Source organism: Podarcis raffonei, chromosome 2 (assembly GCF_027172205.1).
Source record: "Podarcis raffonei isolate rPodRaf1 chromosome 2, rPodRaf1.pri, whole genome shotgun sequence".
Classification (NCBI taxonomy): Eukaryota; Metazoa; Chordata; class Lepidosauria; order Squamata; family Lacertidae; genus Podarcis; species Podarcis raffonei.
The window spans coordinates 106106854-106126773 of NC_070603.1; positions in this window are offsets into that span (position 1 = coordinate 106106854).

Genomic DNA, 19920 nt, shown 5'->3' on the forward strand with positions numbered 1-19920 from the left:
ACGTGAAGGGAATTTCAGGGGATCACCCATTTCACTGCCGGCCACATAGCTTACTGGCTCCCTGCCTGGCAAGCAACCAGGTGGGAGCCATGATGAGGGCTTATTTATACCCCACCCATCTGACTGGGTTTCCCCAGCCACTCTGGGTGGCTCCCAATAGAATATTAAAAACACAGAGGGTCCCTTCGCCAATGGCCCTCTGGAACCTGGGGCTCAAACATGCATAGCAGCACGTTCTAGTGCTCTGTGCTAATTAACTCAAAACAAGGAACCACCTCATGGTTTGAAAACGGTTCACAGTCCTACTTTATCATCAGAGACTCGGGGTTGCAGGGAGTTGAACACCCATTTCTATTTCTGCAGCAAATTCCCTGTCATCTGTCAGGAGCTTGGCCTACACTCGAGTAGGACCCTGGCAGAGACACATGCCCGACTGGCATGTTCTCTCCCTCCTAGTCGATCGTTCGGGAGCTTCAAAAGCTTTCTTCAGCCCGAACATCACAGCGACCGATGCCAACAGACATCGGCACACTTAGGGATCCGCAGAGTCTTCGCAGCTTGCGTGACAGACCTCAGCAACTCAGCATTTTGGCTAATCTACTTTATTTACATATAAACACACGGAGCACTGCAACATGGCTCCCTCTCTCTCTAGCATCAGACAGCAAAGAGAAAAAGAACAAAGGACAATAGTCCCACTTCACGGAACACAGTAACACAAACATCCTGTCTCCTTCACTTCCCACTCTGTGGAGTCAAAACATTTACCGTCATGTGATAGACAACAATCCCATGACTGCAATCATAGAGCAGGAATTCTAACATCCTCAGCATCCTAGATCAGCACGAAATTCGTGCTCCAATCAGCACGAAAGGGGAGATTTTCAGCCAATCAGCACGAAAGGGGAGATTTTCAGCCAATGGGAATTCTTCTCATCCTTTGTGCTGATTGGAGACCATCACAATGAAAGGAGGAGAGTCGACCACTGAGGATCGGCTCCTGGGGTCACTCTGGAGAAGACATGAGAAAAGAACACAGAGAAGTGGCTACTTCCTATGTTCCAAAGATAAGCATTTAGGGATACTGAAAACACAAGGTACTTCAGTTTGACTGATTATTTAATTTGTATACTACTCAATACATTAAAAATATCTCCAAGCAGTGTACAAAAGAACTGAAGCAACAACAGGCAACTTAGCAAAATATTACAAAAAGACACAGTTGCATAGAAAAATGTGACATTAATACCAAGTTATTAACATATAAAAAATCAGTATCGGTTTCTTTTTCCTTCTGACACACCCTCCCATTCAGCCTCTGGGTTCTCACTCAGGGTCCAAACAAATTCTCAGCTCACCCACAAAAGTCTCGCAATGCGAAGAGGGCCTGGAAACAGCGGGCATCACCCTAGTCTCTCACTCTGGACTTGTGTTTTATGTGCAAGCCCAAGGTGAATGGTATTTCCTCAGGCTGCCCACAGCTGTGTCCCATTCATCTGCACTCCTCGCACCCAATTCGAGGTGTAGCAGGTTTGTTGAGTTTCCTAGAGGGTCCAAAGGATGGGTTTCAAGGGAATGGCGAAGTGCAATGGAACTTCAAGGAAAACACAACTTTAAGTAGCTCCAAAAGATTCGGAGCCCTCCAGACGATTTGCCCATATATGAGCACAGAAAATAGATCTAGCTGAAAGGCAACACGCGGAGATCAGCATAGATTTTTTGTGCTGTATCCCATCCTTATTATTGTTGTATAATATTGTTTCATAATCTTAGAAGGGAGAGTGACGGTGGGGCGGGGGGGGGAGGGGAGGTCTGTGAGTATTACTTCTGAATTTGCCACTATACTACCGGACTGGGATGAAGAGGCAAAGTAGCCAAAAAGCTCCTATGAAGCAGCGTACGCTCACCTAAACAAGTCACCAGCAGGCGCTTCACCCGAGGGCTTACTGGCTGCTCCTTGGTAGGTGGACGCAGAAAGTAGGAGGCTCTCTCTGAGCCCAGCAGCCTGAGGAGAAAGATAACAAGAGGCCATGTTGTCCCTCCCTACTGGAAACACCTACCACCCGGGTTGCGTTTATTAGACTAGCTCCCTCCCAACAACAACCCATCCAAGTGTTGAAGGCTGGTGAACCTCGGCAAATTCATTAGGAAGAACTTCCTGACAGTAAGAGCTGTTCGACAGTGGAATTTGCTGCCAAGGAGTGTGGTGGAGTCTCCTTCTTTGGAGGTCTTTAAGCAGAGGCTTGACAACCATATGTCAGGAGTGCTCTGATGGTGTTTCCTGCTTGGCAGGGGGTTGGACTCGATGGCCCTTGTGGTCTCTTCCAACTCTATGATTCTATGAAATGGGGCACTGCCCTACCAAACTCACTCTGCTCTCAGCCAGCTCTTGCCTGCCTGCCTTCTTAATTATAACCAGTCTTATGGGTGGCACTGCCTGGCAGATTCCTCCGTGTTGCCCCATGTAGATCTCAGCAGCGAGAAGGATGGGGCCAAAATTAGTTGGCTCCGCCTGTTATTGGCTCTGGCTCCACCTCCTGCTGTCTCCCTGTCTTCTGCTCTACCAGCCATCACTGCATCCAAACCATGATCAGAACCCCACATTTTAGATCAGGATTCATCATGTCCAGTCTGGGGCCTAGGCACTCATCTATGCTTGCCACATTGGTGTAGTTTAAAAGACACCTGCTTCTTGGGAGAAAAGCAATGACAAACCTAGACAGCATCTTAAAAAGCAAAGACATCACCTTGCCAACAAAGGTCCGTATAGTAAAAGCTATGGTTTTCCCAGTAGTGATGTATGGAAGTGAGAGCTGGACCATAAAGAAGGCTGATAGCCGAAGAATTGATGCTTTTGAATTATGGTGCTGGAGGAGACTCTTGAGAGTCCCATGGACTGCAAGAAGATCAGACCTATCCATTCTTAAGGAAATCAGCCCTGAGTGCTCACTAGAAGGACAGATCCTGAAGCTGAGGCTCCAATACTTTGGCCACCTCATGAGAAGAGAAGACTCCCTGGAAAAGACCCTGATGTTGGGAAAGATGGAGGGCAGAAGGAGAAGGGGACGGCAGAGGACGAGATGGTTGGACAGTGTTCTCGAAGCTACCAGCATGAGTCTGACCAAACTGCGGGAGGCAGTGGAAGACAGGAGTGCTTGGTGTGCTCTGGTCCATGGGGTCACGAAGAGTCGGACACGACTAAACAACTAAACAACAACAACAATATATCCTCTAGATGCTGGTTTGATGATGATGATGATGATGATGACGATGAAGATGACGATGACAATGACGATGACGATGATGATGATAATAATAATAATAATAATAATAATAATAATAATAATTTATTACTTATACCCCACCCATCTGGGTGGGTTTCTCCAGCCACTCTGGGTGGCTTCCAGCAAGAGATTAAAAATACATTAAAACATCAGTCATTAAAAACTTCCCTAAACAGGGCTGCCCTTCAGATATCTTCTAAACATCAGATAGTTGTTTATTTCTTTGACATCTGATAGGAGCCATTCCACAGGGCCACGTTTGAGCCACGTTACCAGAGAGATGGCAATTTCAACCTGTTCATCACTGTTCTTGGAAGGTTATTTCCAGCAGGCCATTGATCCTTTCTGTCCCCCAGGGATGTGTAAGAAAATACAGACCGGATCAGACCATCTAGTCCAACTTCCTGTTTCCCACATTGGCCAACTAGATGCCGATGTTTCAAAGTCCAATAGCAGTAACACTCTCCTGATTATGATCTCCAGCATTTGATATTAAAAGTTGTTGTTGTCGTTTAAAGTTTTGTACAAGTTGCATTGCAGTGCTAAAGCTAGTGATGCATTTTTTAAAAATAGATAAATTGTTTTCAAAAGGAGTGAAGGGAAGAGCACAATGCAGGAGAAATATAAAAATGTAGCTCTTAGAAGGGCAAACTCTACCCTTGAAATGTTTTATTGTTTGCATTTGTTATATATTACTCAAACATGCTTCCCTCTTTGTTGCAAATTTTCATAAGGTGCTTTACTGGGTTTAAACAGGTCCGTTTCCTTGCAGATACAATATATTATTCATTCCAGTTTTTGATTAATGAGCTTCCCTACGCTCCCCAACCTGCAAGCACCTCATTTTATAATTCATTGTACACCTATTTTTAGTGAAGTTTTGCTGATTCGTAAAATGCAGGAGCTTTCTTCCAGTCTCTTCTCAACCCACAACTGTGCACTTAAGCCAGTTGATATCAGTAGGACAACTCATGAGAAAGTGTGTGAGGTTGGTGGGGCTTTTTGGGGGGTTTTTAGAGGTTGCATTTCATCTTAAGAACAGGTCTTCGAGGTGGCTAAGAAGAACAATTCCAAATAGCAAACTCCATTTAAATTTTAAATAACGGATAACAGGGATAATAAAAACCTATTTATTATCTTAGTAGATCTATATATCTCCAAAGTTTCTTCTATCATAGAATTCAGCCCTGTTTAGGGAAGTTTTTAATGTTTGAAGTTTTATTCTTTATTTAATGTTCTGTTGAAAGCCGCCCAGAGTGGCTGGGGAAACCCAGCCAGATGGGTGGGGTAGAAATAATAAATTAGTAGTAGTAGTATTACTCATGAGGAGTTGGGAGTGCAGCAACACCTTGAGCGCCACAGGTTCCCCATCCCTTCTTAAAAGCAATGACATGTTCTCCAAAGTGCAACGTAGGAAGCCTAGCGTGCCTGGAAATTGTCCTCTCTAACCATAATCCATAACTTGAAAGGCTCTTCTGTCTGTCCCACCAATGTATGAAGCATGTTTGGATGGAACTCAGGAGAGGACCGCTCTCCCTCCGAGGTTCTGGAACGTTCCCAGGTTCTGGAATGCCTTGCCAAGGGAGGCCTATCTAATTCTGTCTCTAGTGCCCTCCCACAGGCAGGTGAAGACATGTTTATTAGCCAGGCCTTTGACCATGATAAACCAGAAAGCGCTCTGTTCTTTTTTTGCTTTTTTGCAAATAATTTTTATTAATTTTTCTGTTTTACAATTTAAAATACTCATTTTAAAATTCTTAAGATATCAATGACTTCCCTTTTTCTCTTTCCATGGTTAATTTTGCATATCATAAATCCCTGCATATTTTACAAAAACTGCACCATTCAGTATTCTATTATTGCATCCATCAAAATTTATTTACACTGTTAAATTTATCTTACTGCTCCAGCGTTTTCAGCTGTACACAATTATTTCCCATATTTTCAATAAACGTTTTCCAATCTTCTCTAAATATATGTTCTTCTTGTTCTCTTATTTTATGTTAAGCCTGCAAGCTGCACATATTCTGTCAACTTAAGTTGCCATTCTTCTTTAGTTGGGACCTTGCTCGTTTTCCATTTTTGGGCTAACAAAACACGGGCCACAGTAGTGGCATACATACTATAAATAACCTTTTCTGATACCTGGGAATTTTAGTCTGAATTATCCCCAGCAGAAAGGACTCTGGTTTTGGGGGGAAAGTAGGACATGGGTGGCGCTGAGGTGTAAACCACTGAGCCTTGGGCTTGCTGATCGGAAGGTCAATTGTTTGAATACCTGTGACGGGGCGAGCTCCCATTGCTCGGTCCCAGCTCCTGCCAACCTAGCAGTTTGAAAGCACGTTCAAAGTGCAAGTAGATAAATAGGTACCACTCCAGCGGGAAGGTAAACGGCGTTTCTCTGCGCTGCTCTGGTTTCGCCAGAAGCAGCTTAGTCCTGCTGGCCAGAAAAACTGTCTGTGGACAAACGCCGGCTCCCTCGGCCAGTAGAGCGAGATGAGCACCGCAACCCCAGAGTCGTCTGTGACTGGACTTTACCTTTACCTTTTTACTCCCCCCCCCCCAATTCATTATGGATCATTTCCCAATACTCTTTTACAAGTTCACCACATATGAAAGAACGTTCCCTCCATCAGATCAGCACTCTGCTCTGATTCCTGTCTCTGACAGGACCGTTCTGTGGGGCTTAGGGCTCTCCCAAACCCCTGACCCAAGTGATAGGTCACTGCTCACCTGTGGAGATACTGTTGATAGTCTGGCAGGGGACTGCTTAGAGCTTCCTTCTTCTGAATTCTTTGCAGGTTCCATCTTCCAGACCCATCTTCCCACCTGTGAGAATCTTTGGCATGTCCTGAAGAACAGGGCCAGACATGGCCTGGACATGCCATCATAACCTGATAGAACGTCACAGGGATAAAAGCAAAGATTGCACCTGAACTTATTGCTTCCTTCCTGAACTTCCCAGGGCCGGCTTCTATCCCTTCCACTAGCTGTCCCCCTTCCCACTTTCTTCACACAAGAACAGCCCCTCATTTGCCTATTGGCCTTATGACTAACCTGCTGGATTCTGAGTTTAGGACCTGGTGTGCAGTCATGCAGCACTGTGGCATCCAAGTTCTTTAGGCTTCCTTGTTTGGGCTGTCACCATGGTGCTTTGCCTTCCACCTGCCTCACAAAAGGTAGAAACCAGAACAAAATCACTTCAACACAGGGAGTGAGGAAAGCGTAGGCTGCAATCCTATGTGTGAAATTTGGCTGCATGGCTTCTTCAATACTTTGCATGCCTAAAAGAAAGTCACATTTAACCTAGTGGGACTTGCCTTAGAGTTTAAGCGTGTATAAAAATTTGGATGTGTTACAATGTGCCCTTATTTGGGATTAAGTTATGTTGAATTTTTGGATTTACATGAGTGGGAAACCAAGTATTGGCCTATCTAAGGAGTTGAAAATTAAGAGTCCCATGGCTTCTCAAACACAGGCTGCAGGCATACCATACATTTAAGACAGATTTAAAACACATTTCTCTACTCAAAGCAACCTGGGAGGCATAGTAATCAAGGCTTTGTTCCCCTCCGGTCTACTTAAGAAGCTCAGCATATGAAGAGGCTAAGCTGGTTGTTCCACCTCAGCCGTATGGCTTTCACAAGCCATTATTGTGTTCCTATATCAGTAATTTAGGAATTTTCACCATTGTAACTAAGCCAAGTTTGCCTTTGCAACTTTTTCTGAATGCTGTATTGAAAAGCACATGAATCTGACATGTGGAGAATTTGTAAGTAAACCATTTTTAACTTACCGAAGGTGTAATATTTTTTCTGTGCTAAGGGAAGAGGAAAGTTTTGAACTTACCATAAGGCTCACCCAGAATGTGCAGAAGCAAACAAGTGCATGTTCACTGTACACAAGACAAGTTCTGCTGCATCAGATGAAAAGCCTGTCCAGTCAAAGCGGCCAACTAGATGGCTATGGGAAGATTTTGCGCACATTTAACATAGCGTCCAAAAAAGGGCTTCCCAATGCCTTTGTAACTTCTGCATTGCGCAAGCCTACATATTCCTTCTCTCAAAACCTTTCAGGGTTTTTTTGCTACCCACACACTTCAACAGTTTATCTGTTGCTCATAACACCTTCTGCAGCTGTCACCCTAGTATTTGCCCTCTGTACATTTCAGATTCTGAGAAGAAAATGAAAACCACCCCTTCCTGCTACAAAGGCGTATTCAGATTAAAGGAGGGGATGTGAATTCTCATTTCTTCAGCTTCGGCTTTTGCGTTTCACGAGGCCTGAAGCGTTTCGGAGCTTGGAGGGGGTTGCAGGGAGAGCAAAGTGTTTTGTTTGGCCAAAGTCCTGGCAGGTGGTTAGTGGGGGCCCGACTGTTAATAATTCCCAGCTAGAATAGGGGGTTTGGAAGACTTTTGTTTGTGTGTGGGGAGGGGAACCCCTCCCCCTGCCATAGTGGGAAGAAACTCCATGTGAGGAAAGCTTTACAATAAGTCACATTCAACGGCAAGAACGAGAGGAGGTGGAGAGAGAGAGAAAGAAGAGAGATCAAGGGTGAATGGGGCTGTCTGATTAAATGAGGTCTGAAAGGAGAGAGTGGGCCATTCACAACAGGAGCGAAGCCTTCACCGGTAACAACTCAGACTTAATCCAGGGAAGATGGGGAGGGGGGACGGCTGTGGAACTCCATGTAAGATTTCCAGCCCGATTCTGTGTGGGCTGTTGCTTGTCGTGGACAGCGTGATGCCAAAATCACATCCACATCTCCCACAGAGGTGAGCTGGACCACCCTAATCTTGAAGCTACTTCTCAGGCAGAGGGTTCCAGAAGGGCAGTTACTTTCCTGACTCTAACACCCCCTCCACTTTCTTCTTCCAACTAGGCCAGGCATGGCCAAACTGGATCCTCCAGCTGTTCTGGGACTACAACTCCCACCATCCCTAGTGAAATATAGTCGGAGTCAAGAGTGGATTTCATGCCCTTTATTCAGCTCATAGTGGTGAGGAGGAGTGAAAGTTCCCCCTGAATGTCTGCTTTATATACATTATTTACACAGTGGGCCCCACGTGATTGGCTAATTCCAGGATTCACCTGTAGGCCAATCTGGTTGCGGATTCGCTTCCACCTGGAGCTGGATTGGGTGGCTCCTGTGGACCAATCAGACTGCTGCATTCTGAATCCTATTGTTCTAGGACCAATCAGACTGCTGCATTCTGAATCCTATTGTTCTAGGACCAATCAGATTGCTGCTTTTGGATCCTATTCAACCCAGTACATAACACCTAGCTAACAGGACCAATGGTCAGGGATGATGGGAACCGTACTCCCAAAACAGCTGGAGGGCCAAGTTTGGCCATGCTTGAACTAGGCCAAGACACTGTGTTGCCTGAGGCAAAGGAGAAGGTGGTGCCCCTCTACTAAAACTGACTGAAACAGCAGCTGGATCTTTTCTGCAATATGGGCAATGGGGCTGCATTCTTCCTTACCCCTCACAGAGCTACAGGTCCCAGCACCCTTAAACTATAGCTCCCATGATTCTTTGGGAGGGGGGAGATGTGCCTTATGGTGTGTGCACAGCCTGGGTTGCACCCTCAGCAATGTCTTCCAACAATTCCCAGCATTCCCAGTTCCCCATGCTCTCTCCATAGTGGCGTTCTTGGTAGTAGCGCCCCCCCCCCTGCAGAACACCCTCCCCTCAAATGTCAAGGAAATAAACAACTATCTGACTTTTAGAAGACATCTGAAGGCAGCCCTGTTTAGGGAAGTTTTTAATGTCTGATGTTTTATCGTGTTTTTAATATTCTGTTGGGAGCCACCCAGAGTGGATGGGGAAACTCATCCAGATGGGCAGGGTATAAATATTATTATTATTATTATTATTATTATTATTATTATTATTATTATTATATCCATCACCTCACAGTGCCAAAGGTAGGGTGGTGGAATTTTGCCTTTTTTGATTCCAGGATGAAAATCTCTTAAAGCTACCACTCATAGGTCCTTGCAAATGCATGCAAATTTCAAACCAAGTACAGGTTAAAACCCCTTACCAAAAGATAATGGAAAAATATTAAAGATGGAAATACTAAAGATGGAAATATTAAAATATTAAAGATGGAAATATTAAAATATTAAAGATGGAAATATTAAAATATTAAAGATGGAAATATTCCTAGCCTACTTTTACTGTTTTACTGCTAAAAGTTCCCTATATTATCCATAAAAAATATAAAACAATTTGTTTTTTTAAAAAACATATATTTTTATTGAATTTTCAGAAAAAAGACAGTGTCAGCATAAAACATCTTGGCCAGCTGCAAACTGAAACCATGAGATAGACTCCTGAGAGAAAACGGATCCTCTCATTACTAACACTTATTCAAAATAAATTCAGACCAAATCTTGCCTGGCTGAGACAATTATTATGCTTCATGCCAGGATTCTGGAAAGCAGACCAAACCAGGGTTGTTAAAAAAAGCTTTTTAAACTTTTGTGTCCCGAATTTTACTTGTAGAAATATGGCAACCCTAACTCAGCAAAGATCTAGTGCTGATTTACCCATGCCTGCACAACAGCCAACATCTCTTACCTCAGGGCCTTGTCCCTCCCTTGAAAGTATGCTGTTTGAAGTGATGTTAGGCGATAAAAGCAAAACTTCAAGGACAAAGCGCATGCAGACCAAATGGAACGGAGTAATATTTACGATGTGACCTGTGCCATCTGCTGGCTTTTGAAAGGAATGCAGATCAAACAACAAAAACGTTGTTTAAAAGTTAAAGGAGCACTTTCCGAGGCATTGCAACCCCTGAACACGAATTGCTGGAAATTGCAGGTGTTGTGTTCATGTCCACACCTTGCAGGCTTCCCACAGGTATCTGGTCGGCCACTGTGAGAGCAAAATGGTGGAGTAGACAGGCCACTGGCTGATCCAGAAGCCTCTTAAGGCCTCTGCAGGCATATTTGTAATTCTGGGTACCACACCGTTGATTCTGCCTCTAGACTGCATCTTGGGAAATTTAGGGAGATTGCAGATAGTTTGGCGCATGAAGAAGTTAGAATATCCTGAGAACAGAGCTGGTGTGGGAGAAAACTTTTAAATGCTGAAAGTTTATCAGTATTGCAAGACTCAGTTGGTTATAATAATATAATAATAATAATTTATTATTTATACCCTGCCCATCTGGGAGGCTCCCAACAGAATATTAAAAACACGATAAAACACCAGGCATTTGGACGATGGCGTATATTGTACTCTGGAAGGTGAACAGGTGAATTAAATAATGGTTCGTTCACCTTCTCAACTACCAATGTAATAATAATAATAATAATAATAATAATAATAATAATAATAATAATAATAATATAATATATATATATATATTATTTATACCTCACCCATCTGGCTGTGCTTTCCCAGCCACTCTGGGTGGCTTCCAACAAAATATTAAAATACAGTAATGCATCAAACATTAAAAGCTTCACTGAACAGGGCTGCCTTCAGATGTCTTCTAAAAGTCCGGTAGCTGTTGTTCTCTTTGACATCTGGTGGGAGGGTGTTCCACAGGGCGGATGTCACTACCAAGAAGGCCCTCTGCCTGGTTCCCTGTAACTTCTCACAGTGAGGGAACTGCCAGAAGGCCTTTGGCTCTGGACCTCAGCTGCAGGTTCAATCGCCTTATGGGACAGCTGAATATTCCTGCAATGCAGGGGGTTGGACTAGATGATCCTCAGGGTCTCTTCCAACTCTACCATTCTATGATTCTCTATCGTTCTCCGAGAGAGGTGTAGGAATAACGAAAGCCTTTAGAGCCATGTAGTAGGTGCACTGAAAGAACTGGAGCCACAATATTTAATTCAAATACATTTCCATCCTTAAGCCCAGCAGCAAGTCAACCATCTATCCAATTAAAAGTGGGCAAAGTATTTTACTTGTGTGTCGCCTTTGTGTTTTGGTTCCCCACCGGCAACCTTTTTATTTCTTCCTCAAGCTCATTCTGGGAGCGGGGCCAGCCAACCTCTTCAGCAGCCATACGGCGCAAAACGACAAGAAGTAGTTACTCTGAATCCGGGGACGGCCAGTATTGTTCCATTCAACGCTCGCTCCCCAAGACTTCTTCAAAGAAGTGTTGGATCTTTGGGCTGATATCTAAACAAAAAAAAACCTAAGCTGCCAAGATGAAGCACATGGGGGGGGGGGTTAAGATGGCACCATGTCAAGTTAAAAGGTGGCGTTTTCACATGCAGGAGTGGGGAGAAGAGAGCAGGATTTCTCAGCCTGACCCTGACCTACATTCATTCATTTGAAGATTAGAAGCGCCTTGAACCAGTTGCAAAGGGAATGACAGTGACAACTCTGTTCCTGGATCCGGAAAGGTTGGCCACGGTTCTTTGTGCATTGGTGACTTTGAGACCGGATCTCTGCAATGTGCTGTACGTGGGGGGTTCCTATAAGCCTGATCTGGAAGCTTCCGTTAGCGCAGAATGATATGGCATGATGGCAGCCAGCAGTGAGACCCTGTCGGCATATGACACCTCTGCTCAGAGACCTGCACCGGTTGCCAATTTGGGCCAAGTTCAAGGTGTTACGATTGGTATATAAAGCCCTTAATAGCTTGGAACCAGCTTAACTGCAAGATTGCCTTACCTCACATGAGCAGACTTGGCTGCTTCAATCTGCATAACTGGCACTGCTACAGGTGCCGCATGAAACTCAAAAAAAATCTGGTATTTTAGTGTGGCAGCACCTAAACTTTGAAACTCCCTGCCTATTGACACCAGGCAGGCACCTTCATTGTACTCTGATGCCTGCTTAAAACATTCTTGTTTAGACAAGTCTACGCGGGTGGCGCTATGGGTTAAACCAGAGCCTAGGACTTGCTGATCAGAAGGTCGGCGGTTCAAATCCCCACGACAGGGTGAGCTCCCGTTGCTCGGTCCCTGCTCCTGCCCACCTAGCAGTTCGAAAGCACATCAAAGTGCAAGTAGATAAATAGGTACCGCTCCGGCGGGAAGGTAAAAGGCGTTTCCATGTGCTGCTCTGGTTCGCCAGAAGCGGCTTAGTCATGCTGGCCACATGACCCAGAAGCTGTACGCCGGCTCCCTCAGCCAAGAAAGCGAGATGAGCGCCGCAACCCCAGAGTCGGTCACGACTGGACCTAATGGTCAGGGGTCCCTTTACCTTTACACAGTGTATAGAACATTGACGTGCTTTGATCTAGCTTTCAGCTTATCAATGATTTCATTTTTTTTAATGTTTTAAACAGTTTAACACTGTTTTACACAAAGAAATTTGCTGGGGTTTTCTTTCTTTCTTTCTTTCTTTCAACTGCTTCGATATTTTATCAGTACTGTATATAAATATTGTGAAATGAATTTGGAAAAGGTTACAATGGTGTCTAGGCCTGTGCAACTGGGGTATGTGTGAGGTGGTCTCCATGCTGCCATGATCCCCGCTTGCTCCCTCCTCCCCTTGTTATCCCTGAATAGGCCATATAAAAAAGGGCCATAGCCATACTCCTGTGTAAAGACCATGGCTCAGAATCGGTCTCTCGAGCCTGGAAAACATTCCGGCTTTGAGCCACAATTAGCGTATCAGGATATCTACTGCCACAACAGCTTTAAATTCCATGAACTCGAAACGGACAGGTGTTCTGAATTTCTTTGGCCTCTGCTCATTTCTATCCCTTTTTACAGTACATGTTTCTTTCCCAGATGGTTATCAGCAGGTTTTCGCCCAGTAGATGCACCTGTTTGCAGCAGCAACACACAAATAGGAAAAGTAGACTGTAGCCAGGGTCTTGACCATATAACCTCCACCCCCTCCGGCAATACTGCAAGGCTAACTGCTTTTGAAACCAGGAGGCATTTCAAAAACAGTTTTGTGACATAAAGGTAAAGGACCCCTGACCATTAGGTCCAGTCGTGGCCAACTCTGGGGTTGCGGCACTCATCTTGCTTTATTGGCCGAGGGAGCCGGCGTACAGCTTCCGGGTCATGTGGCCAGCATGACTAAGCCGCTTCTGGCGAACCAGAGCAGCGCACGGAAACACCGTTTACCTTCCCGCCGGAGTGGTACCTATTTATCTACTTGCACTTCGTGTTTTCGAACTGCTAGGTGGGCAGGAGCAGGGACCAAGCGACGGGAGCTCACTCTGGGATTCGAACCGCCGACCTTCTTATCGGCAAGTCCTAGGCTTTGTGGTTTAGCCCACAGCGCCACCCGCGTCCCGTTTTGTGACATGGAAGTCTGCTAAAAAGAACCAAAGGTAGTCCGAAATCTTAGTGGGGTGTGTGCTCCTACTAGAGCTTTGTGGATCCCAGCCTATAGTTGCATTTTTCCTTAAGTCAAATATATCTGCTTTCGAGACCCCATTCTGTTGAAAAAGCTTCTTGTGTTATTACTTTTGAGCATGTTTTTATTATATTTTGGACATCGCCTTGGCATATATATATATGTGGAAGGTAATTAGTAAACAATAACCTCACTGTACGAAACAGAAAATTGCCTCCTGACAGCCGGGGCTGTCAACAGACCCCAGGTTTCTTTGAAGGGGTTTTAAGAAAATGAGTAATCATTATCAGCAGGGTTGTAACAATTGGTTTTAAGCTCAGGAGCCAGATTTTCTAGGCACCAGCCTGGAAAATGGGAGATGGAACCTGAGTGAACCAACGTCAGGAGGAAAAATTACATCTTGTGGCACTATAATTTTGTTATTATTATTACAGCATAAACTTCTGTGGATGAGAGTGCATTTCATCAGATGCGTGAAGTTGTAGCAGGTGTGCATGTGTGTCATATAATCTCTACACGTACAAATATTTGGGGGGGTTGGAGTGGGAATTGCAAGCAGTGAGGAAAATAAAATACATTTCTGAAGTCCACCGATTCTATTTATCCTATACAGAATGTAGAGCAAGACTGTGGATACATATGGCTTCTATTACGTTTCCGAGCACAATTCAAAGTGTTGGTGCTGACCTTTAAAGCCCTAAATGGCCTCGGTCCAGTATATCTGAAGGAGCGTCTCTACCCCCATCATTCTACCCGGACACTGAGGTCCAGCGCCGAGGGCCTTCTGGCGGTTCCCTCACTGCGAGAAGCCAAGTTACAGGGAACCAGGCAGAGGGCCTTCTTGGTAGTGGCATCCGCCCTGTGGAACACCCTCCCACCAGATGTCAAAGAGAACAACAGCTACCGGACTTTTAGAAGACATCTGAAGGCAGCCCTGTTCAGGGAAGCTTTTAATGTTTGATGCATTACTGTATTTACTATTTTGTTGGAAGCCACCCAGAGTGGCTGGGAAAGCACAGCCAGATGGGTGAGGTATAAATAATATATATATATATATTATATTATTATTATTATTATTATTATTATTATTATTATTATTATTATTACATTGGTAGTTGAGAAGGTGAACGAACCATTTATGATGTGGCTGACTCGGCCACATCAACCATTATTTAATTCACCTGTTCACCTTCCAGAGTACAATATACGCCATCGTCCAAATGCCATCCACTTCAGCTGGCTATTATTTCTCTAAATGCCTTAACACAGAGACAACTTCAAGCAAGTTTATTAGGAAGAACGATTTCAATTTTCTGGATTAAAATGTGTTTAGCATAAAATTGTTTTTGCTTTGGCCATAAGAGTGTAAAAATCAAAAGCTTAAAATCGAAATAATTGGCTATGCTCTGCCTCCATGCATAGAGGCAGAGCACAGCCTCCTGAATACCAGGCGCAGAAGGGGAAAGGGCTCTTGGGCTCAGGTCCTGCTTTCGAGTTTCATCTGGCTGGCCCCAGGGAGAACAGGGAAGCTGGAACAAATGGGCCACTGGCCTGATCCAGCAACCTCTTCTTATTGCAAGCTTCATCAACATGATTGTGATTATTGCATTAACTGCAATGCAGCTACGACATCAAAGAGGCTATTACAGTGCGGAAACCTACTGTGCCATATTGTTAAAGGTAAAGGTAAAGGTACCCCTGCCCGTACGGGCCAGTCTTGACAGACTCTAGGGTTGTGCGCTCATCTCACTCTATAGGCCGGGAGCCAGCGCTGTCCGAAGACACTTCCGGGTCACGTGGCCAGCGTGACAAGCTGCATCTGGCAAGCCAGCGCAGCACACGGAACGCCGTTTACCTTCCCGCTGGTAAGCGGTCCCTATTTATCTACTTGCACCCGGGGGTGCTTTCGAACTGCTAGGTTGGCAGGCGCTGGGACCGAGCAGCGGGAGCGCACCCTGCCGCGGGGATTCGAACCGCCAACCTTTCAATCGGCAAGCCCTAGGCGCTGAGGCTTTTACCCACAGCGCCACAAAACACGGCAAATTAAGGACACCAAATTGGAGGTTTCTTTATGGAAAATCCTCTGCTTACATGGTAGGAGATCTGGTAAGCTGTTATAATTTCACGAACGGTGATTCTTTCTAGAAGCTACCATTATGGCGAACCTTGCTATTCAGATGCAACCAATGTGCTATGTGATTACATACCGCTTTGCGTTCTGCATTTCGTAACTAAATTATTCTCAATTAGTAAAGAGAATAAATTTTCACCAGCTTGAGTCGTAGAAAATCTATTTTTTAAATAAGTAATATGTGTGTGCCTTGCGCTTCAAAAACTTTGCTTGGGGGAGGCCGCTGGATTGGAAAACCAATTCATTTAAGAAAAATGAAGTCAGTGACTTTGAAGCTTAGGAATGGAAATCAGGGAGTTTTGAGACAGGGCTTAATCTGCCATAAATTGGCCAAACCTTTTTTTAAAAAAAACTGCTCTCCCACAGCAAATCTAATAAGTGGGAGCTGCAGCAAAATGTAGCAGGGCAGAGTGCTCAGGAGCCCCCTTTCCCCCTTCACCAGTAAGCCAGTTTCTGTGGCCATCATGCCCAGTCCTCATTGTACTGCTTTTTAGGGGGGGCAGCCCTCCTTAGTTTCCCTCCCCCTAAAGAGTTTCTGCAAATTTAAGGGTTACTCCAAGTATGCTGATACCCCACCCACCCACTCTGTGCATGGCTGCTGCTCTTTGGCCTACGTAAGACACAACACTCAGGCCTAAATCTGAATTAGAATGGTGGTGATACAAGCCTATTTGCCAGTACAATTTGGCCTATCCCTAGATATGAAAGCCCAATGAAGGAAAACATCAAAGTATGCTTACCAATAATACTTGGGAGCCCCCTTATGTCTGAGGAGCAATGGGTGTACTTTTTATAGCTGGGGGGGGGGCATTCTTTTCTGTTAACGGCTGCATTACCTTATAGAAGTTTTTCACTGTTCTGGAAGTCCATGGCTCCCTTGACCAACTACCGTATTTTTCGCTCTATAAGACGCACCAGACCACAAGACGCACCTAGTTTTTGGAGGAGGAAAACAAGAAAAATAATATTCTGAATCTCAGAAGCCAGAACAGCAAGAGGGATCACTGCACAGTGAAAGCAGCAACCCCTCTTGCTGTTCTGGCTTGTGTGATAGCTGCACAGCCTGCATTCGCTCCATAAGACGCACACACATTTCCCCTTACTTTTTAGGAGGGAAAAAGTGAGTCTTATAGAGCAAAAAATACAGTATATTCTTTCTGCAGCTCGTTACATTGCCCCTTGCCTACAAAGCCAGCAGCCCCTTACCCCTTTTCGAATGCCTTCCCTTGTGGAGTGTTCCCTCAGCCTCCTGTCCTCTCCCGTCTCCTTGGGAGTCCTCTGGGCAGCTGCCATCACTGCCCCTGGTCTCTGAGCCACCTCCCACCCCACACACACGCCCCAAAGAGAGGTGCCTCCTCACGCCACCCCACAGAGGCCTAGGAAGAAGATGCCTCCAGCCTTAGTGGCCCGACGTAGACTGGCCAAAGGTGAATGTGAGAACAGCACCTCACCCATCTTGGGAAGCAGCAGCGGGCACCGCCAGGCCAGCATGGCAGAAAGGCTGCCCTACGGTGCCACACACTCAGCTCCCAGGCAGGCCTTGCACACAGCAAGCACCAGAAAGGCCAGCGTGGCGCTGGAATGCCCAGCCTCCCACTTGTCCGTCCATTCCCAACCGCAAAGGTTGGCAGACTGGCTAGCTGGGCTCCCTCACCCACTTGCTTGCTTATTCCAAGGCCACCTCAGCTTCTGGCAACCAGCACCCGCTGGCCAGCCCCAGAGGCACTATTCGCTTGGGGAGTTTGTAGCCAGGGCTGCTGCAACAAACAACCACACAAGCCTTTGGGAGGCAGAGATGTGAGAGGGCATCAGATGAGGGAGGGAAGGGAAGAGGGGTAGAAGTCATTGTTGCCTGTGGTATCCAGACTATAATTCGAGGCACCCCAGGGTGCCACGGCACACTGGTTGAAAACCATTGCCTTAAGGGTATAGTCTACCAGGGAAAGCTCCATGCCAGCTGTGGGAATGACAGGTGCCAATGGACAGGCCTGCCCTCTCTGTCCTTTCTACCACCTACATTTTTCTTTCTGATGTCTTTCCTTCTCTCTATCCCTTCCTCCTCCTCTTCAAGCCATCTGATTGCCCATCCCTGTTCTACACTAGGTAAAGGGACCCCGACCGTTAAGTCCAGTTGCGGACTCTGGGGTTGAACAGGTGCTCATCTCGCTTTACTGGCCAAGGGAGCCGGTTGTTTGTCCGCAGACAGCTTCTGGGTCATGTGGCCAGCACGACTAAACCGCTTCTGGCGAACCAGAGCAGCGCACGGAAACGCCGTTTACCTTCCTGCCGGAGAGGTACCTATTTATCTACTTGCACTTTGACGTGCTTTCGAACTGCTAGGTTGGCAGGAGCAGGGACTGAACAACGGGAGCTCACCCCGTCATGGGGATTTGAACCGCCAAACTTCTGATCGGCAAGTCCTAGGCTCTGTGGTTTAGACCACAGCACCACCCGCGTCTACACTACAGAACAGCAAAGCTTATCAATAAACCAGTGTTGAATTGTGTCCCTTTCAAAAACACCCAATTAAATGTATCTGCATCTATCAATGTAGAATTGGGCATCATTCATCTGAGAAATCCTAAGCATTAAGGGTTTCAGCAAACCATGCCTTTACGTCCATCCATTGTTGCAAGGAGGAGACAGGAAGGCTAATGTGCAGGGAACCTGTGGTCCTCCAGGACACCAGCTCCCATCAGCTCAGCCAGCATGCTCAATGGTCAGGGATGGTGGGAGCTGTAGCCTAGCAACAGCTGAAGAGCCACAGGTCCCCTGCCCCTGGAGTAATGGACCATTTGCAGTTGTATTTCTGCTTCTTATGGTGGTTTTTTTCCTCAAACAGGCACTAGAATTTAGGAGCTTTTTCTCCCCCGCAGACGTGTGTCTCAATTGTGGCTCAAGATATGTGAACTGGGGACCAATGGATTATCGGCAGGCTGCTCTACATTTGCCTCCGCTGCATGTGACTGGTATTAAGAACACAATCGGGTAGTTTCTCTGCAACCCAAGACTCTCACCCCCATCTCGCCTCAGTTTTCAACATCTCCGAAGGACAAAAGGACTTTAAAAAGACAAGGCAGACACAGTAAGCTGGGTTTTGAAGCACCATTTTTTATGTAGAATGGCAGAGCGGGGGTCATCTGCTACAATTCCAAAACCAAGGAAAGAAAACTTTCACTTCATTTAAAAAATAAAAGACAGGTCGGGGTTTTTTGTTCCCTTTCCCTCCTTGGTGAAAACATAATACTCAAAAAGTTGCCTCGCGTCACACGAGGCTGTTCCAAAAATATACAAACACTGAAACCGGGAACGGTGGGCTGGCTGCATATGTAACATCAAAACAGAGAACTTCAGAAAGCGTCCTGCACAAAGAAATTGAATGGGAGAGAAATCTGCTCTTGCGAGGCAGCCAGGTGGTGGTTCAAACCCATAATACCAAAGTGTTCTGTTTGCTTCTCCTCCCACATAGTGCCAGGGAGTCACAGGTGAGAAGTAACCAATGGCCAGAGAAAAATATACGTCTATATAATGTTATATCAAGGTTTACAGCACGTTGGGGAAATGGCGGGTGGCCACAAGTTCAGGGCTGGAGATGAGATCCACTTCCATGAAAGGACACCAGGTTTGTGCTTGGCAATGTAGAAACGTTGAGAAGGGCCACCACACACACAACACCTTGTGCTGGCCCCGCCGTAGTCTGGCTGGCAGAATCTAGCTACTTTGCAGGTGGCGTCTACCAGGAAAGACAGCATCCGAAACACAAAAGACCAAGGAGAGAGTCGTGGGGTGCTACATAAACGAAGGCTGCCTCTGTGGCTCCCATGTCCTTCGGGCGCAAAAGGGTACAATTCAAAGTGCTTTGCATATGGAGACTGGCAGAGGCAGAGAGACAGCCGGGAGACACAGTGGTTTTTCAATGCCTTGTGTTTTAACAACTGTTTCCCCGTTTCAGGCACTGGCGTAGCAGCAATACCCTGTCCGAGCGATAGCAAGAAAAACAGGGGGAAGGGATATTTCCAGACCATCGCTCTCCAGAGAGCTCCCTAAGGGCCTGCCCATGACATTTTAGCACTTCCGATCCCTGCTGGCACAGCCACAGCGAAGCGTTTCGCACGACTGGTGGGGATCGGTCTGGGTCCTGCAAACCATGCGGTGAAGGTGACTGGTCTTTGGCTTGCCTTAATCCACCACCTCCAATCTACTCTGGTAGGAAA